Source organism: Mus musculus, chromosome 10 (assembly GCF_000001635.26).
Source record: "Mus musculus strain C57BL/6J chromosome 10, GRCm38.p6 C57BL/6J".
In the NCBI taxonomy this organism is placed as follows: domain Eukaryota; kingdom Metazoa; phylum Chordata; class Mammalia; order Rodentia; family Muridae; genus Mus; species Mus musculus.
The window spans coordinates 93,119,953-93,146,077 of record NC_000076.6 but is presented as its reverse complement, the minus strand read 5'-3'; the positions used below and the strand labels follow the sequence as shown (position 1 = coordinate 93,146,077).

The following is a 26,125-nucleotide window of genomic DNA, read 5'->3' as shown; positions in this document are numbered from 1 at the left end:
AAGTTCTTTACGATAATGTGGTTGCATCTTTTCCTCTTATCTTCACATCTACAAACTCGGCCACCTTTGCAAAGTCTGTAGTATCCTTGTCTGTATGAGGGCTAGGCTAAGATGCAGACAGAGTTGAACTTTGGGGTCAAACCTCTCTAAACCTTCAGAGGCATGCTACCTGTTTCTAATGTCTGTTGACTTTAGTCTCCTTAAAGGTGGACATATTTCATCAGCCTTCAATGGAACCAGTAACTCCAGTATGGGAATAGTTTTGAGCAATTGCCTTATTGATCTCTTGGTGATAACACTACCAAAAACACTCCTAGCTTATTACCTTCCTTTGTCTGTCTGTCTGTCTGCCTCTCTCACTCTCTGTCTCTGTCTCTCTCTGTTTCTGTCTCTCTCTGTTTCTGTCTGTCTGTCTGTCTCTCTCTGTGTGTGTGTGTGTGTGTGTGTGTGTGTGTGTGTGTGTGTGTGTGTCTTTCTCCACTCCCAAAACTCCTTTTTTTCAGGATTAGTTTCCCAAACAGCAACTCAGGAACTTCTCTATGGAACAAAAGCAGGAACCTTAAAATAACGCAACTCAATAAACCAACAAGCCACCTTTTTCTCTGAACATTTTTTTGAGGTATGAATTTTACATTTTGAGGCAAATCTCTTTCACTGCCAGTGAGTCCAAGTCTAGGATCTGGAGCAATCGGTGACTTCTGCGGCTATCGGCGAACTCATGCCGGGACTGTGGGCAGGGACTGTTGGCAGGGACTGGTGAGCTGTGTAAGGTGAGGTGTAAGCCGTGACTCAGAGTGAGGCAATCAGCTGCTTTCTTCATCAAAGCAGAAAAACCGGGTGTGTTGCCAAATGCTGCACAAGCGCCGTAGTCTCAAAGTTGCGTTTGCAACTGTGGTTTTCATTGGGAAGAAGTAACTCTTTCCCATTTCAGATAACTGGGGACTTCACACACACACACACACACACACACACACACACACACACACACACACACACACCACTTTTATTTTTTTTTAATTTTTTAAAATTTATTTTGGTTTTTTTCGAGGCAGGGTTTCTCTGTTGTAGCCCTGGCTGTCCTGGAACTCACTCTGCCTCTGCCTCCCAAGTGCTGGGATTAAAGGCATGCACCACCACTGCCTGGCAAGGGTCCACAAAGGCACCCCTTTCCCTCCTACACCGAACCACACCTCCACCCAACCCCTTCCTTTCTTATCTTTTTTTTAATAAAACACAACAGATGCCATTACTTTCTCCTTTCTAAAAGTGATAAGCTTAAGGTTCAAAAAGATTCCACCTCTGGCCTAGAACTACACAAACAGCTGCTGTTCTGAAGTGTATAAGCCCACATAACTGTGCTGTGGTGCATGCATAGGCTCTGTAATACCACAACATGTGGTAGAATCAGAGAAGTGGGTGAAAAGCTAAGAATAGGAAGAGAAAGCATGATTCTCAGCCAAAGGGTAAATATAGAATATTGGGAGGGGTGGAATTAATTGGAGGAGTAATGAATATTTATATGAATGAATAGGAATATGTGGGGGGCATGTTTCAAAAGAATCCTGTGCCCTTTACTCTAAATCCATAGTCCCCCAAATTTTCTGAGGGTGACTTGGGCTCCACCTTGGCAGTGTTTATCAGGAATGGTTGTCCCCATTTATAGTCCAAAGCTTTAAATTTTTGCATTGCAGGGGCTGGAGAGATGGCTCAGTGGTTGAGGATACGGACTGCTCTTTTAGAGGATCCTGGTTCAAATCCCAGCACCCACATGGCAGCTCGCAATTGTCTGTAACTCCAAGATCTGGCACCTTCACACAGATGTGAATGGAGGCAAAAGATCAATGCATATGATAGCTTTAAAATGTTTGCATTATAAATAGATGCACTTTAAAAAAAAATGGTCAACGGGCCCTTAGGGACTTGAGGGGTGTATGTCAGTTTTTTTTTTCCCCCTAACACTCAATCACACTTCCTTTTCTGAATCGCTTGTTTTGTTCATCTCGGAATCCTCCCAGCTCAGCACAAAGTATGGCAGTTCGTGAGTATCCAGTGAGGAGTCTGTTGTATGGTAAAATAAGGAATGCGATTGTGCGGCACTCACCAGACAGAGTGCAAGCATCCAGTAGACTTGAACCATGCAGCTGTTAGTGGCAAGAGAAATGTTTAGATCAGTCCAGTCCCACCAAGGATTGCTCTCCGTCCTTTCCATCAATAGCACAGTGGGACTGAGAGCAGGGGTAGTCCGCGCTTCCAAGGGTTTCTTATAAACCCTTGTTTGGAAGGGCACACGGATGAAGCGTGTGGCCTGTGATTGGTGCTAACTGACCCACCTTTCTGTTTCCTATGCCGCTTCAGTTTTCTTGCAACCGTTTTACACCAACATTTCCTTATCTTCAGAAAGCATATTTTTCCTGCTGCTCTCCATCTTACTAAATGTTACTTACACATGGGCCTCTTGACTGCTCCGATAATACACTGCAGCCCGTCTCTACAGTTTTCTATTCATCCTTGAAGGAAAGAGAGGAGAGTGAAATTTTCTTATCAGTTGCAAACAACTCCTTCCCAACCCCCGCGCACCCACCCCCCTCCGTTACACCACCAGATAATCTCCGTGACAGACAATAAAAAAATACACACCACCTCGCTGCACTCGAGCCGCGCCTGAATTACTCTTTGGTAATCTGGTTTTTGTCATTTTTTTTTTTTAAACAATTGTGAAGTTGGTTTGGTAAGGCAACTCTGTCGGTTTTCTTAAAGGAGGCAGGGAGGGTGACACCTGTTCTTGCAGCAAATGAAAAGCTATTGCTCTCTCTCTCTCTCTCTCTCTCTCTCTCTCTCTCTCTCTCTCTCTCTCTCTCTCTCTCTCTGTGTGTGTGTGTGTGTGTGTGTGTGTGTGTGTGTGTGTGTGTGTGTGTGTGTGTGTGTGTGTGTGAACATTCTGGGAGGATTTCCTGCGGCGACTTTGTGTGTTGTGAAACAGGTTCTCCTACTGAGCTTTCTTGCCTCTGGCTTTGGTGAAGGGAAAATACCAACTGCTGAGTCTCCCCACACTCCAGCCCCAGGTTCTCAATATATTAATAGCTATGTTTTCTAACCGGTGCCTGGACAAAATTCCTGAGGAAAAAAGATAGCTTTAAATACCGCCCTCAAAGATAGCATTCGCTTTGGGAATAAACTCTAATAATTTCCCTCTCTGTACAAATTGTCTCTATAAAAATGTGAAGCCAATCTTGGCTGACAGGCAGTGCAGAGCTATTTAAGTGTTAAACCATATGAAATTCTCCCGATGAGCACGGCTCTGGATGGCAAGAGCGAGCCAGGAATTCATGATCTATTTCCCACTTGGGAGCTGATCTTATATTAAAACATGACATATATTATCAAGTGAATTTGACTTCAATACAGCTGGGATCTCTCTCTCTCTCTCTCTCTCTCTCTCTCTCTCTCTCTCTCTCTCTCTCTCTCTCTCTCTCTCAAATCTGCTGCAATGGTCTGAGCCACAATTTCAACTTGAGTATTTTGAGTTTTTGTTGTTGTTGTTGTTGTTTTAATCCAATCCTGTGTTTGGACAAAATTTTAAATAAAATTCAAAAGCTTACATCTTAGCTTTAATTATGCACTAAACTACTTTATCACTTAGTTCTACTCATCTATTTTGAGGAATCAAAGACTTAAAGGACCATGTTTCATAATGATTGCCAGGCAGAATCTAGTATAATCTAGAATGAGTAACAATAACTGCACTTTCATATAAATATGCATATGTACACGAAGTATAAATACATACTTTTGCTATTTTCTGTTTTTTATTTTATTATTCGAGACAGGGTCTAGCCCTGGAACTCACAATGTAGACCAGGTTGGCCTCAAACTCACAGAGATCTGCCTGCTTCTGCCTCCTGAGTGCTGGAATCGAAGGTGTGCGTCACCATGTTCAGCTGAAGTTGTTTTAAAGACAAAGGAGACTAGGGAGGTGGATGAGTGAGTAGTGAGTGTTAACACTGGTGCTGGGACAGGCATGGGACCTGCCTATGGTCCTGCACTTGGGAAACAGAGGCACGAGATGCCCAGGGCAAGCTGGCTAGCTACATAAATGGGGGGACTCTCAGTTCAGAGACAAAGAGAGAAAGAGAGAGAGAGAGAGAGAGAGAGAGAGAGAGAGAGAAGAGAGATCCTCAACACCAATACAAAGGTAGAAAGCAATCAAGGAAGGCACCGATGTCAACCTATGACCTACACACACACTCATGTATGCACACATGAAAACACATGTATGTCCACCCCTACCCATATGTATAGCCAAAAATCTTAGAAAAGAGGCAAGACCCTATGTATAGGATCAGACACAAACTACCAACGCATGGTTAAACCTGTGGGTGCAGAGGCTCATGTTGAATTCTTGAACTGACTTTGAGTTCTCTAACACTCAAGCAGCAGGGTAGTCGGTTCAGGAGCAATTGCTTCATGTGTACCAGATCCCAAAAGGAAACTGTAGACAACATATTAGATAATGAACTAACACTCTTAATAACGTTTTATAGCATATTCCGGACTAAGTATGGCTGATACAGTAAGCTTTGGTTAGAAGATCAGGCTATACAATTTAGATGTAGTTCATTCAAAATTATATGGTAGACTAAAAAGTATGGACCCAATATATGGTCTTCTAAAATTTAAAAGTGTATATATGTATGTATATGACAGTACCCTGAATGTATATACGTATATATGTATATATATATATATGTATATATGTGTATGTATATAATCAAATACATTTATGTATATATATATACATATAACCATATAAATATATACACATATACACATTAAGTATAATTTCAGGGTATTGTATATATATTAATATATATATACCAATTCTATCTATCTATCTATCTATCTATCTATCTATCTATCTATCTATCTGACAGTACCCTATATCTGTGTGCAGGAAAGAGTAGTCACAGGTACCTTAGTTAGGCCAATTATACTACCCTCAGGAAAGATATATAAAACACTCTGGATGACAGAGAAAGAAAGGGTCTGCTCTCACACACCACGCATGCACACCCCCTCAGGACGTCTACACAGGCTGCTTCCTGTTCAGGGACCGTGTAAGCCCCTCCCCTTTTACTTGTCTCAGCTTCTGTTTTGCCTCCTTGTGGAGTTCTTTCCTAACTTGCATCGTGGAGCAGATGGCTCCTTGTCATTTGTTGCCTCTCAGGATCTTGTTTGTTTCCTTTATCATGGTCCAATTAGTTTATTTCCTTGCTGTAGACTTGCTTTGTCTGCCTCACCATGTAAAACCTAAGCTATATGGAGGCAGGACTATACTATGTGTGTCTGTCCAATGCCATTTATCCTTAACGCCTACGGCCAAGCCTGCTTGGCACTTAGTAGGCTTTCAATAGGTTATCTGTGGGATGAGCCAGTGAGCAACTACAAGGTCACATTTGGTTAATAGGATCAAGCTAGGGGCCACAAGATGCAAAAATCCTTAAGAAATCAACAGAATGCAGAGAGGTGCAGTCAGATGTTGCTCAGAAGGAAAGGCTAGAAGCACTGAATACATTTTAATATAAACCATCTCTTCAGCCCGAATTCTACCTTTTCATTTTGACATTGGTATAACTGGTGTCTATCTATAACTGTGTAAACAGTGCACAATCATTGTTCCCTTTTTCTCCCATGAAATGTCCTTTAATTGATCATGGGTTTTCTAATCATCAGTTGAAATGAATAAACAGTAAAATAAGATCAATTGCTTCTTAAAGAGGACTTAATTATTTTGATCTTACATGTGTGAATGTTTTGACTGTGTTTATGTTGTGCGTCACATGTGTGCTCAGCAGCCCTGGAGGGCAGAGACCGACATCAGATTCCCTGGTGTTAGAGTTATAGATGGTTGTAAGCCACCATGGAGGGAGAGTGTTGGTGGCTGGGAATGAAACTCAGTCAAAAGTAAGAGGACACCTCTCTTAACCACTTTGCCATCTTTCCAGACATGGTAACCCACTCATAGTGGATCATAGAATCCACGTGGGAGCGGAGCCAGCAAGTGCTTCAGGGTTCTGTTGTAACAGTTAGGCTTTGAGGATATACAACTTCTATGACATTGTTAGGGTGGTGAATGTATGCGTACGCACTATACTTAATTAATCAGCAGGGGGTTGAGTTTTGACTGAAATGGACTGACATACTCATTCCCAAAATAGCTGTAAATGATCCTGTGGAAAGAGATATTTTTTTTCTTAGCCATTTTTTTAAAGAATTATTACTTTATATATATGAGAACACTATAGCTGTCTTCAGACATACAGTCTATCTCCTCTGTGGTCTTTCTGAGGAATGTAATCAGCCTTTTCTTTCTGGAGGGGAGAGGGTGCCTACAAGCTCCACCATCTTTCTCTTCAAGGAGGGTTGCCTGGTGGAATTTTCCAAAGGTCTTGAGCTGACCTCTTCAGCATCAGATTCCATTACAGATGGTTGTAAATCACCTAGTGGTTGCTGGGAATTGAACTCAAGACTTCTGGAAGAGTATGAGTGCTCTTAACTGCTAAGCCATCTCTCCAGCCCCATCCATGTTGAGTTGTTTTTGTTTTGTTGTTGTTTTGTTTTGTTTTTTCGCCCCAAGTCATACACTTCCATGTCTAAGGCTGGCTAAACTCTGCCTCGTTGGGTTACGGGGTAGGGACTCTATCTTCGGTAATGATCACAGCAGCCACTGTGCTAACACGGGTTCTACCAAGTGTATGACATGGGAAAATAAATGCTTACAGAGTGTTAACCTCCTAGTAACCATCAAATAAATTTAAAATGGCATTTTACTCTTCCTTAAATGAAATTTAGTGGATAATGGGGGTGAAAGAAGTGGTAGAATTTTTGGGAGTCAAATGAAGTTAATCTGGGGAAAGACCCTGGGAGGAAGAGTGTTCACTAACTGGAAGCAAGGGAAAGATATTGGCCAGCTAACTGGAGGCTTACTCACACAGTACTTGAAGATGCAGGACCTCGCCGTCCTCTTCAGCTTTAGTCAGAAAAATGATGAAATGTGTGTGTGTATGTGTGTGTGTGTGTGTGTGTGTGTGTGTGTGTGTGTGTGTGTGTGCCAAAGACAGAACCAGGAGAATGAGATGAATCAGTGAGGGCAGGGACAGGAGGAAGAGGTTCATCATGGGAGCTGACCATGGCCTGAATCAGCCATGACTCAACATTCACTGTAAGTAAATTGTAAGCCAGAAAGTATGCTTGACTTCTTACACGGGAATAATGGGGTCATCAGGAATGTAGGCAAATCCTCACTCTCATCACCAGAGGTTTCCATGACACTAACCACAAGGGCTATTTCCACCCCTCCCTGAACCTGAGCTTTTAGCAGCATCGGACTCTATGGACCTGTCTTTACAATAACTGTGGTAAAAATATGTGTAACACAGAGTTTGCCACCACAATCACTGTAAGTGTCCAGTTAGGTGGCAGTAAGACCATTCACAATGTTGCTATGCCTCCATCACCACTACCTATTCACAACAAAACTGAAACCCTACACCCTTTAAGCACTGACTTCCTAATGAGCTTTTCCTCACCCAACCCTGGGAACCACGACTCTATTGTCACCATAGGGTTGGTATTCTAGATACTTTATGTAAAGAAATCATATGGCACTCATTCTCTTAAGGCTGACTTCTGTGGCTCAGTGTGATGTCATCCATTGTGGGCTCATCCATTGTGTAGCATGTGTTAAATGTGTTAGTTACCCTTTTAAGTTTGAATAACCTGCCATTGTTATTCTCTTCTCCTTCTCTCCTCCTCATCCTCTTTCTCCTTCTTTTCTGAGACAGGGTTTCTCTGTGTAGCCCTGCGTGTCTTGGAACTCACTCTGTAGACCAGGCTGGCCTTGGACTCAGAGATCTACCTGATTCTGCCTCACTACCACCTGGCTCTGGCATTATTTCTTATGCTATATTTTGTTATTGTCTCTCTGGGTTTTGTTTATTTGTTTGTTTGTTTGTTTTTGAAACTTTCCCATCCCTTGGCTTCCACAGCACCACATTAGCCCTGTTTTTCTTTGTACCCTCTTGACATCTACTTCTGTTGCCACCCCTACAGCACTTGACCATTTGTTGATAGAGTTCCCTAATTCTTATATCAGGCCCACATCCCCTCTTAGTCTCCTCTTTCCATAGACAAGTGTGCCAGGAACCATGGGCTCCTTCCAAGTTTTCTTGTCAGCTTTCCTATGTGTGCAGTTTTGAGGGAAGCAGACCGCATGGAATGGTGGGAGATGTATATCCCTCCCCATAGGCAGGTAGATCAGTGCTGATGAACCAAGTAGTGATAGATGTCTCAGCCAGCTTGCTCTCACGTCTGAATCAGGAGCTGGAGTACCATTTGAAAGGCATGAGGCCAAAATAATGCTCAAGAAGCTGCTTCATTCTGTGACTTCACAGAAAAGAATGACACAAGACTCAGCTATTGGGAGACAGGTTGCCACAGACTGCCTTTAATAACAGAGATATATTTGAGAAAATTGATACTTTTTGCGTATAGATGCAGCACACAGTCACCTTTTGTAGATGCCTGATGCCAGAAGAGCCTACACTCTGAAGATGGAGCAAACAAAACGGCTAGCCCACTGAGATGCTTTCTTGACAGCCAGTTGAGATGCTTTTCTACCAGCTCCTTCTTTTCGCCTTTGTTTCATCCCATTCTAGGGCTGGAATCGGCAAAATTTGAAGAGAAACAAAGAGGACAGACTGACAACTAGATCTGTACTTCCTCCCTTTTCTCTTTAAAACTGATAGTTTGGGGTTAAAAACTTCACACTCAGCATCCTCCACCCTTTAGGAACAGTCCCTTCACCATTATCAGTGACAGATTTCTAAAGCTTGAAATATGTAAAGAAGAAACATGTGTCTTCCATTGGACTCAGCCTTGAAAATGCAAGCTGTGTGTGATAAGTGAAACTGTATAAGAAAAAAAATAAAGTAACAATCTCAGAATATCAATAATGGTTGGATTGAAACATCCATTAGTGTAGCTGATGAGGCACAATGCTTGCTTTATGTGTGTAGCAAATATAGAGCAACACACGTAGTTAGTGTGTTTGTTTATAAGTTACTCCTTGTAGTGAAAGTGTTCTATTTGCTTGCGGATACTACTGGAGATAATTTAGTCCCCTCACTGCTCAAGAGATACTTGGTCAATCAGGCAAACAGGTAACAATATGACTCAAACTAGACCAACCAATGATTCTCTGAGAAATTTGTATCTTGTGTAGAGAACACAAAGGACAAAAGACTGATCTCCCCCTACCCTCCTTTTCTGGTCACCTGAATCCATGTGTCTATCTTGATCCTTAATTTTTCTTTGGTAACTGAACTGGGCTTTTCAATCCATGATCTACTAGCGTACTGAGTGGAAATTTTCCACTCAGCCTACTTGAGCTGGTTTCCTTCCTTTATTGCCAATTAGTATTTTCCTCTTGAATACTTACAAGTGCCAAGCACCATTGTAAAGTTTTTTGTGAGGGTGATTACATCATTCAATCATTTTAACAACCCTTCAGTTATTGTTCCCATTTGACAGATGAAGATGAGCTTTGGAAACAATGTGTCAAAGGGTACAGAGCTAGGCAGCCCTGGAACAGAGTGAGACTCAGATTCACATGATAACACTGCTGGCCTTCAGCATCTAATCTCTGGGAGTAATTCTTTAGGAGAGCTCATTAAGTGGGCCTTTGGATCAGGAAGTGAAGGGGAGGAGTCTTTGAGGAGAAGACAGATGGGAGAAATTGAGAATATGGGGAGTCATTCTATTGAGTTTGAAGTAGTAGAACTTTGGGAAACATGTATCCACATTTAGAAAAAGGTGAACTTGGAGAGGCTGGAAGTCAATGAAGGCTGTTGGTAGTAGAAAGAGATTGACTCTTTGCAATGGCAGCAGAGAGAGCTCTTAGGAAAGAGACATCAAAACATCCATTAGAATATTTTCCAGTGTAAAGAAGAGAAAATGTGCTCAACACAGGTATAGGTATAGGTGCTCAGAGTACTGTCCAGAAATTTCAGGGTGAAGTCTTCCGGTGGGCCAACAGTAAAGACCAACTTTCTCCAAAATCATTCATTCATTCATTCTTCTTCTTCTTCTTCTTCTTCTTCTTCTTCTTCTTCTTCTTCTTCTTCTTCTTCTTCTTCTTCTTCTTCTTCTTCTTCTCTCTCTCTCTCTCTCTCTCTCTCTCTCTCTCTCTCTCTCTCTCTCTGTCATCTTTGTCCTTGGGGACAAATTTGCATGCATTGCCTTGAAAACACACACACAGAGTTCTGGGAGGAAACAGTTATCTTGGGGAAGAGGGATATTTTTCTAGAAAACGTTTAAAAGATTTCCTTTCACAGCTTTTTAGGCAGAACGCATTGTATGTCCGCACTTAAGTGAACCCATGTTGGACAAAATTGCTGAGATCAATCACAGTACAGGTCTTAGGGTGGTACAGTACCTTCCTGTGAAAGTCAAATTTTACAAGATAGAAAGGGAAACTTGTTAGACGGTGAATAGGCAAACAAAATCTCTGTGTCTAGTAAGAGGTTCTTTGATGGCAATGAACATTAGAAATGCAGGTCCGGGTTAGGGCCTCCAAGGTCAGAAAGTCTGGAACTTTGAATTCTGCCCCTAGCTCACCATTTATGTGCTAGTTGGTAAATATCTAGCTAAACAATGCAAGTAAAATGCTTGGCTCAGTGCCTGACAAGACATCAAATATTCAATGGTTATAAATGACTTTATTATAATACAGTAATAGATAATGTAGGGTAGATATAGGAAATTAGGTAATTTTCTATTCTGTTCACTTAATTCTATTAATCCAAAATGGTTAGGAGAAGGTAGTTCCTCGGACCAGCCTTGTGTTGATGGTGCTTTAAGGAATGCAGAAAGAAAAACACACACAAATTATGCATCTCTTGGGGGAATGTGGCGCTGAAAAAGGATAGAAAATGCAGTCAGCTCAGTGGTGAAAGATGCAAGGAGCAGAGGTCTGAAGAGCCACAGTCAGAGAATCCCTGTGCTCTTGTCAGGAGAGTAACCTGGTATATACTCAGAGTTTTGTTTATTCTATTAAACACTGTAGAAAGGAGGAATTCTTGATATTTGGGATATATGCACAGTCTAAAGGTCACAGCCAAAGACACAATGAGTGATATGAATGCCAAGACAACAGGAAAACTCAAAAGAATGAAAATCCACTGGAAATTATAGTGGCCCAGAAAGGTCTGTTAGCCTTGAATGTTTAAGAATTAGGTAGGGTGGGATTGCAGGCTTGTACAACCACTCTGGAAATCCGTCTGGCGGTTCCTCAGAAAACTGGACATAGTACTACCGGAGGATCCAGCAATACCTCTCCTGGGCATATATCCAGAAGATGCCCCAACAGGTAAGAAGGACACATGCTCCACTATGTTCATAGCAGCCTTATTTATAATAGCCAGAAGCTGGAAAGAACCTAGATGCCCCTCAACAGAGGAATGGATACAGAAAATGTGGTACATCTACACAATGGAGTACTACTCAGCTATTAAAAAGAATGAATTTATGAAATTCCTAGCCAAATGGATGGACCTGGAGGGCATCATACTGAGTGAGGTAACACATTCACAAAGAAACTCACACAATATGTATTCACTGATAAGTGGATATTAGCCCCAAACCTAGGATACCCAAGATATAAGATATAATTTGCTAAACACATGAAACTCAAGATGAATGAAGACTGAAGTGTGGACACTATGCCTCTCCTTAGATTTGGGAACAAAACACCCATGGAAGGAGTCACAGAGACAAAGTTTGGAGCTGAGATGAAAGGATGGACCATGTAGAGACTGCCATATCCAGGGATCTACCCCATAATCAGCATCCAAACGCTGACACCATTGCATACACTAGCAAGATTTTATTGAAAGGACTCAGATGTAGCTGTCTCTTGTGAGACTATGCCGGGGCCTAGCAAACACAGAAGTGGATGCTCACAGTCAGCTAATGGATGGATCATAGGGCTCCCAATGGAGGAGCTAGAGAAAGTAGCCAAGGAGCTAAAGGGATCTGCAACCCTATAGGTGGAACAACATTATGAACTAACCAGTACCCCGGAGCTCTTGACTCTAGCTGCATATATATCAAAAGATGGCCTAGTCGGCCATCACTGGAAAGAGAGGCCCATTGGACTTGCAAACTTTATATGCCCCAGTACAGGGGAACACCAGGGCCAAAAAGGGGGAGTGGGTGGGCAGGGGAGTGGGGGTGGGTGGATATGGGGGACTTTTGGTATAGCATTGGAAATGTAAATGAGTTAAATACCTAATAAAAAATGGAAAAAAAAAAAGAATTAGGTAGGGGAGGACAAAGAGAACATTCTAGATAAGGTGATAAGAGCAAAATTGGGCCCGAGCAATGGTGGCCCACGCCTTTAATCCTAGCACTTGGGAGGCAGAGGCAGGCAGATTTCTGAGTTTGAGGCCAACCTGGTCTACAGAGTTCCAGGACAGCCAGGGCTATACAGAGAAACCCTGTCTCAAAAAAAAAAAAAAAAAAAAAGAGCAAATTACAACTATGGTTATTACAATGGTTGAAGTGTTAAATAGTGCATGGTCAGAAAGCTAGTTTTATTTTGCATTTAAAAAAAATCACATCATAACGGTATTGCTAGTTAAAAATTAGTTAGGGACTAGAGAGATTGACACCCACACACATGCATATACCATGCATACACATGTGTATAACACACATGTGTATATATCACATACATACACACAGCACATGCACATGTATATACCATCCACACACAGAATACACCACACACATGCACATACTACACACATATATCACATATACAAGTATATACCACACATGTACACACATATACACATACACACTTAAAAAAAGTTATAGCAGAGACTCAAATTCAAAGCATTGTAGTTATCCAAATTTGTTAATTTGATGAAATATATGGCACAGATATTTTTTAAATGATTTTGTTTTGTTTTTGAGACTAGTTGTCATCATGAAATACAGGTGAGTCCTCAGGAGTGTGGGCTTTGAGGTTTCAAAAGCTGACCCCATTCCAAGTTTGTCTTCTTTCTCTGTTTGGGCCAATTCTGCCTCACCCAGCTGGAAGGTCTCCAAAACTCAGTGGACGGACTCCCATATGTGAATTTCCCACAGCTCTCCTACTTAGCGTTTCATCTCATTCTTGGTATGTACTCTTAGCTTCTACTGCGTTGAAAATGCTTTCTGTCTGCTAAGAGAAACAGAAACCTGAGGTGGGCACATAGCTCAGTAGTTAATCTGAGTTGGCTAATATAGGAGACACCCTAGCCTCAATTCCCAGTACTATGGAAAGAAGAGTGTGGGGGAAGAGTCAAACACAGATAATGGCTTAAGACCATAGGAGTAGTTTTTTTAAAAAAGATTTATTTATTGCTATATGTAAGTATACTGTAGCTGTCTTTAGACACACCAGAAGTGGGCATCAGATCTCATTACAGATGGTTGTGAGCCACCATGTGGTTGCTGGGATTTGAACTCAGGACCTTTGGAAGAGCAGTCAGTGCTCTTAACTACTGAGCCATCTCTCCAGCCCCGAGTGGTTTTTTTCCTTACCCATTCAGAAGGCTCCCTCAAGTCTGATTTAGTAACTCATTACTGTTATCTGCAAAGCAAATTCCATCCTGCTTCCTCAATGAGACAGAAGGTTTTCCCTAGTGATTGGCAGCTTGCTGTCACCACTATAGGACAAAGGTATGCAAGGTGAAATTAAAGGCAGAGACATAAAAAGGTCTTTCTTTTTCCTTGGAGAATAAAACCTTTACAGGGAGTCCTCAGACAACTTCTCAAATTGTACTGATCCACGCTGGCCCCACACGTCTACTCCCATCCCAATCCCTAGGAACGGAAAATCAGGATTGGCTGAGACATAACAGCACTCATCCCAAGTGCTGCTCACGTGATACACAGGTCATGTGATATACTGCTCACATGATGCACTGGTCACATGTTCCTGAACTCAGTTGGGGGTGAGGGGGTTGCTTTTGAACAAGAAGTGGAAAAGGTTGTGAGACAATGGGCTCAAGAGTGTTCAGCTCGGAGTCTGAACGCAGCAATCCATCCTACCCCAAATGATCACTTCTAAGCCAGTTCTCGACACCCAACATCACTGCTTCCGTTCCCTACCCTCCACCCTACTCTCCCAGGAAGTTCCAGGCTTGATTTATCCTGAGTTCTTTTTTTTTTTTTTTTTTCCCATTTTTTATTAGGTATTTCGCTCATTTACATTTGCAATGCTATACCAAAAGTCCCCCATAGCCACCCACCCCCTCTCCCCTACCCACCCACTCCCCTTTTATGGCCCTGGCGTTCCCCTGTACTGGAGAAAGAGGAACACTCCTCCATTGTTGGTGGGATTGCAGGCTTGTACAACCACTCTGGAAATCAGTCTGGCGGTTCCTCAGAAAACTGGATATAGTACTACCGGAGGATCCAGCAATACCTCTCCTGGGCATATATCCAGAAGATGCCCCAACTGGTAAGAAGGACACATGCTCCACTATGTTCATAGCAGCCTTATTTATAATAGCCAGAAGCTGGAAGGAACCCAGATGCCCCTCAACAGAGGAATGGATACAGAAAATGTGGTACATCTACACAATGGAGTACTACTCAGCTATTAAAAAGAATGAATTTATGAAATTCCTAGCCAAATGGATGGACCTGGAGGGCATCATCCTGAGTGAGGTAACACATTCACAAAGGAACTCACACAATATGTACTCACTGATAAGTGGATATTAGCCCAAAACCTAAGATACCCAAGATATAAGATACAATTTCCTAAACACATGAAACTCAAGAAAAATGAAGACTGAAGTGTGAACACTATGCCCCTCCTTAGAAGTGGGAACAAAACACCCTTGGAAGGAGTTACAGAGACAAAGTTTGGAGCTGAGATAAAAGGATGGACCATGTAGACACTACCATATCCGGGGATCCATCCCATAATCAGCTTCCAAATGCTGACACCATTGCATACACTAGCAAGATTATGCTGAAAGGACCCTGATATAGCTGTCTCTTGTCAGAGTATGCCTGGGCCTATCCTGAGTTCTGAAGCAAGCAAGATTCAGACAGTCATTGCGAAAGAATAATTAGACTGGGGATGTAACTCAGCCCTGGAGTGCTCGCCCTCTTAGCACGCAGGAGGCCTTGGTTTCTATCAACACCAACACAAAAAGCCAACCAAAGACAACTAACTAGACGCAGCCCTTGCCTGGATCTGCCGGACAAGGCTTGACCTATGCTGCAAGATCCTAGTGAGGTCATTTGAATCTCTGTTGCTACTTTTGCCTTATATGTGAAGATTTGGGAACGGAGTGCTTGTTTTTAATCCCTGGAGTCTGTCAAGTGTTGAGTTTTAAGGGGGTGGATAATATAAACAGGGGAGGATTAGGCGAGAACAGTTTGAGGAGGAGCCGAGAGAAGAATAGAAAATGCCAACATCTCTGCAGATGACAGTCTTTGTAAGCCGCTCTCATTACCGCTGATTTTCTGTGGTTCATTTCACATTAAAATTTCTCTCAGCATTTGGCATGGATAAACCTTGGCAATGTCGTTTTGAAAAAATAATTATCATGTTTTTTTTTTTTCTTCCTCTTGTTAAAGCCAAGCAGATTTTTTAAAGATGGCTACACTCTGGAGTATTCATTAGGAAAATCTCTTGGGCGTTTACAAAGTGAAGATCATTAGAGCCTCATAATGCAACCGGTTTCACTCCCGGCCTCTCTTTTTCAGCTACACTTTGATTGTTCTTTATTCCAATAGTTCTAATTATCATAAATATAAAAGCAATGCATCTCCTTATTTTAAAGACGTTTTTTATTGTGGGGTCCCTCTCCTATGCAGAACCTAGATTTAAATATATACAAGGCACAGAAACAGAAGTCTTACTACTTGGAGAGGAAAGGAACCAGCCAATGAGGGGAGGAGGCAAAGGGTGGGTGAGGCGAGGGTCAATAGATGGTCTCCTTAAAAAATGTATTATTTTGTAGGTTTGAAAAAAAAGTCTTTGCTCTGTTCGAACCTAAGGCTGAGCCGTTTTGTCTTTGCAAATATATTCGATTTCAGACTCTAGGATTTGTTTTCAATTTTTTTCTGGAGAGATTGTGACTAATCCAGACCAACTCTGTCTGATCTGGGGCTTCTGTCTTCCCTATACTAGGTCATTTTTATATCATTCCAGTTTGTGTTTATACTGGGGCCTTCCTTGTATGTGTGTCAGTTAAAATTTATAAGAAAATACAAGCTTCGTTGAAAATGTGAGGAAGAAAGTCTTTAATTAAAGTGTGACTTCATCTCTTCTTCTATCTGTCTTTCATACCCCTTGCCTGTAACACACACACACACACACACACACACACACACACACACACACACACACACACACAGCACTGTTTTTTGGCTACCCTGGATTAGTCATCCTTTACAGTAAAAATACCTCAGGCCTCCATCCTTTTGCTAATTATAATCTTTTGCATGTAGCTCTCTCTGGCTTGCTTACTCTCCTGTTCCACTTAATCCTGTAAATTTGGATTTTTTTTTCCTTCACCTCAGCTGACCTGCCTTTCTGCCCCTGTGGATGTTTCAGTCCCTCTTCCTCTCTATATTCTTTGTAATAACTTGCAACTTGTGTATGTTAAGGATTGTCAGGCTGTCCCAACCCTTCTAGTCAGGCTTCAACCTTTGGGTTCTGCACTGGCTGCTTTTGTGTGTCAACTTGACACAAGCTAGAGTCATCGGAGGGGAAGGCGCTTCATCAGGAAATGCTTCCATGAGATCCAGCTGTAAGGCATTTTCTCAATTAGTGATCAATGGGGGAGGGCCCAGTGCATGGTGGGTTCAGCCATCCCTGGCCTGGTGGTCCTGGGTTCCAGGCTGAGCAAGCCATGGCAAACAAGCCAGTAAGCAGCACCCCTCCATGGCTTCTGCATCAGCTCCTGCCTCCAGGTTCCAGGCCTGCTTAAGTTCCTTCCTCTCCTAACTTCTTCCAAGGATGGACTGTGATCTGGAAGTGGAAGCTGAATCAACCCTTTCCTACCTACCTTACTTTTGGGTCATGGTGTTTTTTCCATGCAATAGAAACCAGAGCAATAGAAACCCTAGCTATTACGGGCTCTAAGAACCGAGACACTGCCTTCATGTCAATAGCATTATGCTAGTGCAGAGAAGTGTCAGCTGCAGTGACTTCAACACCAGCCCTCAGCATGGGTGTGTCATGTGCTAGGGGCATCACAGTTGGAACAAACAGCTGTGTATGAGCCTAATTTACTCCTGTCCCTGCACTTTGTACCCTTTCTTGCCAGACTGTGAACTTGAGCAGGGAGTTTGACTTCTCAGCTTGGAAAGGGCACCATCACAGTGGTGGCAAAAGTTATGTTAAAGTCCCCACTTCAATTTCCTTTGAGACTGGTGCTCAAGACTTTAAAAATAGAGGCTCTAGTGATTGTTCCCTGGGTGAAGATTTCTTCAAGAACAAATGGTTCTCAAAAAAAAAAAAAACAAAAAAAACAAAAAAAAACCGAAATGACTCTTGAGAATCTGAAGTAACATTTGATGTCGCTTATAACAGAGCAAGAGTGGCCTATGCTTTTGATGGGATATTGTGTCCCATCAAGCATAAGGCAGAAAGCAAAATTTTTGTCAACACACTGAATGAAAAACAGAAATAAAGAGGAAGGAGGACAGGACTCCTCCTAAAGTACAGAGATTTTTATTATAGATATGAGGAAGAGCATAGCCGGAGACAGAGACACCTGGGAGAGTCCAGGGTAAACTGAGCCAATCGGATGAAGGTAAATCCTCAACTGAGATTCCCTCTTCGCAGGGACGTGTGGACGTGTCTATGAGGGCATTTTCTTCCTGTCATGGGTGGTACCAATCCTCAGGTAGGTTGGCCTCGGCTGGATAGCTGAGCAAGTCAGTAAAAAACATCTCTTCGTAGTCTCTGCTTCAGTTCCTGCCTCCAGGTTCCTGCCTGGACTTTGCTCAGTGATAGACTCTGTAACCTGTAAGTCAAATAGATCCTTTTTCCCTCAAGTTGCTTGGGGAAAAAAAAGGCAATCTAGGTCAGAAATGTATGAAATACTAAATGTATACATTAGAATACTATGCAGCCAGAAATCTGTGGAATAATATATGTTAATATAAAACAATTTCCAATATTTGTTAATAGAAGATCTCATGGGATGCTAGTGACACATGGTGTGTTGGTTAGTCTTATGTCAACTTGACACATGCTAGAGTCACTTGGGAAGGGGGACTCTCAATTGAGAAAATGCCTCCATGAGATTGGCCTATAGGTAAAGTCCATAGTGCAGTTTTCTTCTCTTTCTTTTTCTTTTTTGTTTTGTTTTGTTTTTTTGTTTGTTTGTTTGTTTTTTGTTTTTCGAGACAGGGTTTCTCTGTATAGCCCTGCTGGCTGTCTTGGAACACACTTTTGTAAACTAGGCTGGCCTCAAACTCAGAAATCTGCCTGCCTCTGCCTCCCAAGTGCTGGGATTAAAGGCGTGCGCCGCCACCACCCAGCTAGTGCAGTTTTCTTAATTAGTGATTGATGGAGGAGGGCCCCTGTTTATAGGCTGTGGTCCTGGATGGTATAAGAAAGCAGGCTGAGCAAGCCACGAGGGGAGCACGACAGTGAGCAGCATCCCTCCGTGGCCAGCATCCCTCAGCGGCGTCAAGTCCTAACCTCAGATCCCTTCTTTGAGTCCCTGCTCTGACTTTCCTCAACGCTAGACTATGGAAGCTAAAGTAAACCCTTGTCTTTCCAAGTTGCTTTTGCTCAGAGTGTTTTGCTTTGTTTTTAATTTTTATTTACTTTTATTTTGTGTGCAGTAGTGTTTTGCCTGCATGTGTGTCTGTGCGAGGGTGTTGGAGCCTATGGGACTGGAGTTACACACAGTTGTGAGCTGCCCTGTGGGTGCTGGGAATTGAACCTGGGTCTTCTGGGAGAGCAGCCAGTGCTCTTAATCCCTGGTCATCATGACATTTTATCATAGTAATAGAAACCCCAGCTAGGACATAAGGCAAGAAGGTTTTAATATATTTGTCATGTATTTATTATTATATTGGTGGTGGTGATGGGAACTAAACCTATGGCTTCAGGTTTGCTCAGGCAAATGCTCAGACAGTCAAGTGATCCCCAATTCTCTTCCCACTTTTGACATATGGTCTCACTTAGCAGTCTAGGTGGGATTTGAACTCACTCTATAGCTCAGGCAGCCCTTGAATTTCTGATTGTCCTACTTCTGCCTTGCAAGTAGCTGGGATAAATCAAGCCAAAAAGGAGGGGTGGGGAAAAGAATGTTTTTTCCCTAACATTAAGCATAGGGTTTAGCTTTTTTTTTTTTCCTATTTAGATTTCCTGGAAAATAAGTTTGGGATTATACAGTCATAATTTCAGGGCAATCCCAGGCAAGAGAACCAGGGAGGAAGAAAGGGAAGTGTCTTGGTTAGGGTTTTACTGCTGTGAGCAGACATTATGACCAAGGCAAGTCTTATAAAAACAGCGTTTAAATGGGGATAGCTTACAGGTTCAGAGGTTCAGTCCATTATCATCACGGCAGTATCCAGGCAGGCATGGCACAGGCAGAGCTGAGAGTTCAACATCTTCACCCAAAGGCTGCTAGTGGAAGACTGACTTCCAGGCACCTAGGGTGAGAGTATTAAGCCCACACCTAAAGTGACACACCTACTCTTACCAGGTCACACCTATTCCAACAAGGCCACACCTCCAAATGGTGCCACTCCTTAGCCCAAGAATATACAAACCATCACAGGAAGCAAATAGCAGGTGCTCCTTTCCTTTGCTGGCCTTAGCAAACAGAGCAGTCTGTTTGGAAAGCGGAGAATCTGCAAATAGTGGAAGGTTAGTTTCTCTAGGACCCTTAAGCTGCTTGTGGTAGAGTGATATTCCCTAATCTCTACGTTCTTATTTAAGCCTGCATGATTTTATAATAAATTAAGGAGAACTCTTTATTGCATATTCTGAATAATGCCTACACATCATCCTGAACAGTGGCTTCAATTCAATTCCTATTTCTCTCTCTCTCTCTCTCTCTCTCTCTCTCTCTCTCTCTCTCTCTCTCTCTCTCTCTCTCTCTCTCTCTGTTGTTGTTGTTGTTGTTGCTGTTGTTGTTTTTCAGCACTATCTTATGTAGCCCAGTTTGGAAAAAGTAGTTTGTTTAGGATTCTCCAAGTTCATCTTTCTCACTGGGTAAATTCTACTGCTTTTCTTTCCTTCCTTGCCTTTTCCTCTCTCCCTCCTCCCCTCCCCCTCCCCCTCCCCCTCCCCCCCTTCAGTTCTACATGCCCCAAGAAGCTTTTGGCAAAGAAGGAGCCTCCAAAGACTCATTTAGCTGATATGGAAAGACTGGGGTAGCTGGTGGTGCAGCTCCATCAGTGAGGTGCTCGCCTGGCATGCACAAAGCCCTAGCTTTATCCCCAGTACAGCACAAAACAAAGCAAGGAGGTGAAGGCCTGAAATCCCAGCCCTTGTGAGGTAGAGGCAAGGGTATCAGAAGTCAGATATCATCCCTGTGCTACAGAGCATCTCAGCCCAGCGTAGGGTACGTAAGACCATGCTTCAAAGAAAAAAGAAGTAGTAATTTGGGATGATATGCACGCATTATTCAAAGCATGCAACAAAGAATTCTTTCCTTAATTTATTATACAATCATGCAAGCCTAAATAAGAAATTAGGGACCAGGGAGTACCATCGTATGACAAACAGCCTAAGATGTGCGCCATTGGTGGAATGATTAGTTTTCAAGAGACAGAGAGATGATGCACATTACAAGGTCCTTGAACTAGATTTGACCTGTGCACACAACTTTAAAAGGAGAATAGAATTGGTAAATCCATTTAGGATGATAGCCTGGCTTTAGTCTCAGCTCTTAAAGCTTGGGACACAATGTGTAGACTCTTAAAAATAATGACACAGGGACGGCTTGAGACGAGTCTGGAAAGAGGCAAAGACTGCATGCATGATGCAGGCTTTCAAATCTTTGGTAAAATACTTAAGTTTTCTTCTTTAATCAAATGGAAGTCACTAAAGTATTTGAGTAAAGTTTCTTACTGCCCTGTTAGGAATATTTGGGAAAGAGAATCTAATAAAATGTCTCCAACACACTCCTAACCTGTCGCCAAATCAGAAGATATTTCTCCCTACGGAAATGTCTGTGATGAGCTGACCAAAGTCTGAAGGAGCTAATTTCCCTAGAAACAGATTTGGTGTATTTCTGGAGTTTTATAGATCATCAGGGAGCTGTTTATGAAAAAAAAATGTATCTTAACATTGGGCTCTTAATCTCTTCTACAATGTAAGCATTTTAAAGGACTTAGTAGTTAGGGGATGTGTGACAGGCAGGTTCGAAAGTCTAAACCTCTATTTGGCCAGAAGAAAACTGTAAGTCACCGGCCTCTGAATGGAAGGTGGAGGCGTTTATCAGCTGCATCTCAGAGTCAAACTGCGGCAACATGACGTCACATCCTCTTCTCTTTGCTATCAGTCAGATGCAACAGGAAACTGACGAAGGCACTGGGCAGTTTCCTTCTGCTGAGACCTGCCTGGCTTCCTCTGCAGCTTGCAGCCAGCCGTTTGCAAAGGAAAACCAGCAAACGCCAGTCAGCTTCCTCCAGCTGGATCAGGACCAGCGTAAGGAAGGAAAGACAAATTTCTTGGATTAGTCAGTTTCCCTTTGCAGCTGGCATTGGTGTAGGTTTTCTGGTAGCCCTGCTCTTTACAATGTCTCTCTCTTATAGCTCAGCTTTTAAACAAAGAGAGGTCCGAGGAGGACTTCCCTAAAATTGCGCGAGACAGGTATTATGTAAGTCTATGGGGAATCTTCTGTTGACTCATGGGAAGCCTGCTCAGACAGAATAACCTACTTAATATGCTTGCATCTTGAGTTGACACATGGGAAGACTACCCAGACAGAAGTGTTCACTTGGTAAGCTTTAAGTTCACCCACCATCCCACCTTTGGCTGGGCTAGAGAGGATCCCAAGACCTTGTTTGTGTTAGGCAAGGACTCTGCCACTGAGCTCCACCCCCCAGCGAATGCACATTTTAGCCAAATGCTCTACCACTAAAAGCACTCAATTTTTCTGATTCAGGGTCTCGAAATGTAGCCGTAGCCTCCAAAATGCTGGGATTGTGAGTATGTATCACCATAACAGGTTTTGATAAGTTTTTAACTTTCCTTTGATTTCAATAAGACTCATTATTTGGGGGCAGGGGAGGAGGGGAGACACCTTACTGCTAACTCTAATTTGTATACCCAACAGCCAAGTTATTTTTCTCCTGTCTCAATATGACTAGCACAGAACTGTTTCCACAGGGAACATTTATTCAGCGTTGACGGGGGAATCAAATTAGTCTAAGAAAGGGAGAGGGTTGGATTTCTTCACAGCAGGAAGTTCTGTCTGGTGTTCTAGCAGATTGGCCTCCTAGTTGCAGGCTCTGAGACAAGCGCTGTGACTGCTGTAAGAGACAGCCCTGGATGGTTGACTTTCTAAGTCCTTCACTTTGAGAATGTGAGTTATCACATAAATATTGTCTGTGTTGGATGTGCTGGTACAGACCTGTAACCTCCGCACTCAAGTGACAGAGACAGGGAGGATGGAGTTGAGGTCATCTTCCAGTATATAACAAGACTCTGTCTCAAACAAACAAACAAAAAAACCCAACAAACCTGGCACTAGAGAGAGGCTTGGTGGTTGAGAGTGATCGCTGCTCTTGCAGAGTTCCTTAATTTAGTTCCCTGCACATGTAGGGTGGCACACAACCATCTGTAAGTCCAACTCCCCGGATCCTGAACCTCTGGGCTCTTCCATGGGTGCATGTTCTCGCATGTACATGACCACATATAAACAACATAAAGTAGAATTTAAAAGTAATAATAAAAAGACACCATGAAATAATATTTCCTCCATGAACTTAACAATGTGGAATCATGATATTGCTGTGGAGATTTGGACAGGGTGAGGTAAATTTATTTATCAGATGAACCGTTTCCTCATCACGTGGCATTTCCTGTGGTGCCTTTAGTTTTTGAGAAAGTCCTCCATGTCAGTAGTGCATAGTTATTCTTAAAACGAGACTTCCACATAGTTCCCTTTTATGTATTTGTATAATTATATGAGGACTCCTTTAGCTTAGTCATAGTTGTGATTGGTGAAGTGGAGAAGGTGAGGCAGAGAAGAGCCGGGATGTTGGAGCTTTGCAGTAGGAAGAATAGACGAGCAGGCCCTGAAAAGAAACACAGTCAGAACTGCTGCCGTTCCCAAGCAGTTGGAGCAGCTTCGAATGTAAAAGCCATCAGACAGGCGACAGATTTGCGGACGCTGTGGCATTCTCCTGTTCCCCCCCCCCCCAGAGACTAATTATCTGTTATTTAGCAGACTTGCTAATATACTGTGGAGTTCTCCAAGCAACTTGATGGATCAACCAGCAGATGCTTTACCAAATGAACAAACAAACAGAAAGGCTTTGTGCATGAAGAAGGGGCTTAATAATCTGTAGACTTTTTCTTAACACTCACAAGAGAAATGGACCTTTTGTTTGCAGAGACAGCCCACTATTTTGGTGACATGTATGTGGTACTGGGATTGATCCTGGAGCCTCGAGTCTGCTAGGCAACTGTTGTAACATTGTACTATACCCGAAATCAATATGCCACATCTCTAAGGAGGTGAATATGCTACTCCATCTAGAAAAATCTTAATTTACATATCATTTTACAAACTCAGTCAGATGGTTTATATAATCATCATTCATAGATACCATTACCTTATTGTTTTTTTATTTTTTATTAATATTATTGTTGTTGTTGTTGTTGTTTTGAGACAGGGATTCTCTGTGTAGTTCTGGCTATCCTGGAACTCACTCTGTGGATCAGGTTAGCCTTGAACTTACAGAGATCGACCTGCTTCTGCCTCCCAAGTGCTGGTATTAAAGGTGTGCGCCACCACCACCACTACCACCACCAGACACATTATGTGTTTTAATAATGGACTTTGAGAGATCTTTGTCTCCATAAAATTCGAGACAAAAATTGAGTATGTGATTTATGAAATATGGGCAAGATTTTATCTAATCCTGTATATTCAATTAATTGAGCTAATTTTGTGTTTAGACTTCAATAGACCCATGAGCACTATAAAGATGGGACTTCAATAGACCCATGAGTACTATAAAGATGTCTTAGCTCTGCTCTGCTACAGCCCCTGCCCTGCAACACTTCCCCTGGTGTTGACACCAAAGTGCTCCTTCACAAACCTCCTGGATGTAGGGAACTCTGTCTCCATGCCTGCCCCCCGCCCCCAGGGATCTCACACTCTTTCACAATGACTGCTCTAAAGCAGCTCTGGCCAAGTGGACTAAGAGGGTCACACAAGGACAAACATGCCCAAAAATGGTTGAAGGGCAAGACAGAAATATTAAAAAAAATGGTTGTGAAATACATCGAATGAATGAATGGATGGATAAGAAGCTTATCTGGAATATGCACTTGTGAAAGACCAGGATAAGTTTCTCATCTGCAAAATGAGACTGGCAACAGTAACACAGTAACAGTAACAGTAACAGTTCGGGAAGGAACGGATACACGTGTGTTAGCTACTTTTCTCATCGCTGTGATTGAGTACATGGCCAGAAACAACTTTAGGAAGCAGGGAGTTCTTTGGGAGGGGGGTCACAGTTAAAGGGGATAGGGTCCATCGCGGTTGGGCAAGCACAGTGGCTGGCCTCATGGTGTCTGCAGTTAGAGCTCAGAGAGTGAACCGGGAATGGGGGTGGCACTATAAAACCTCAAGGCCTACGAAGTGATGTAACCTGTTCAGCAAAACTCCTAAAGCGTCCATAGACCTTCCCAAACAGCTCCATCAGCTTGGACTGAGTGTCCAAACACACATGCCAACAGGGGACAACTCACATTTAAACCACAACAGTAAGTACCTGGCATACGATCGATATGGTACTGACCTTCTATTATTATTAGTTATTCTTATACTTGAATCATCACATATGTGGAAGGTTATTGTGTAAGAGGAAGGGTTTGACCCATGGGAAGATCAACGGCATATTCTATTTTGACTCAAAGGTGGGACCAATAAGGTCAATGGTGGATACTAGGTCATTATGAAACAGGGGTCCCAAAGAATTAGAATTTCCCAGGAACCTCATGCCCAGAAAGGGAAATGCTGAAACCCTGGTAGAGAGTAGGAAATTGCCTCCCAGGAAGAGAGTTCACAGGGCTCTGAGGGCCATTCCAGATGCTGACATCTGTATATCTCCTGCCTTTTCTCTCAGCTGTTCCTTGAAAATATAACACAGATACAGGCAAGGTTGTGAGAAACTAGGCATCTTTCTCTTCTCGGTTTAGACAAGCTATAAATAAATCTGTTTTCTGGCTGGGTATGTGGCTCCGTGGGTAAAGTGCTTACCTAGGACCATAAAGCCCTGGGTTTGATCTTTAGTGCCACATAAAACCAAACAGAATGGTACAGGTCTTTAATCCAACATTTGGGAGGTGAAGGCAGGAAGGTCAGAAGGTCAAGACTAGTAACTTCCAGGCTAGCCTGGGCTTCGTGAAAACCTCTCTCAAAAAATAAAATAAATCCATTTTTCCTTTACCAATATCTGTCTCCTAAATTCTTTTCAAATATGGAGGGATTCAGGTAGTGGGTTTGTGGATGCAAGTGTCTGGTAGTCCAGGTTCTTCAATATGAAGAGGCTAGGGTGTGGAGCTGAACTGGAATGGATGCTGAACGAGACCAAGTCCTGCCTCTCTTCAGCCACCCTTCGTCCTAGGACCAAATTTGCTTCCTTTCCTCTTGACTTCAGAAGAGGGCTTGAAGACCCAGAGGGGCTGAAGCCAGAGTTGACATTTTCTCATTAACTTGAGCAGGCTTCTTCCCAAACAGAAGAAGAAAGCTCCTGGCACCGATTCAGCATCTCTTCTCTTCCATCTTTCCCCTGCCTCCCACTCAAAACCAGATAAAGACAGTTGGTGCCTGTGTGTGCGTGT

At 42.6% G+C, this 26,125-nt stretch overlaps 2 long non-coding RNA genes across 2 annotated transcripts; both read right to left on the bottom strand.

Moving 5' to 3' along the window:
• Positions 1 to 605: 605 nt before the first annotated feature.
• Positions 606 to 2,801, bottom strand: Gm40741. Its single transcript, XR_871952.2, has 3 exons — positions 2,638 to 2,801; positions 2,102 to 2,507; positions 606 to 761 (listed from the first exon to the last, which is right to left on the bottom strand). It is a non-coding gene; the product is annotated as a predicted gene, 40741 (long non-coding RNA).
• Positions 2,802 to 17,762: 14,961 nt separating this feature from the next.
• On the bottom strand, positions 17,763 to 19,662 carry Gm40740. The gene is made up of 2 exons (XR_871951.1): positions 19,627 to 19,662; positions 17,763 to 18,136 (listed from the first exon to the last, which is right to left on the bottom strand). It is a non-coding gene; the product is annotated as a predicted gene, 40740 (long non-coding RNA).
• Positions 19,663 to 26,125: the final 6,463 nt, after the last annotated feature.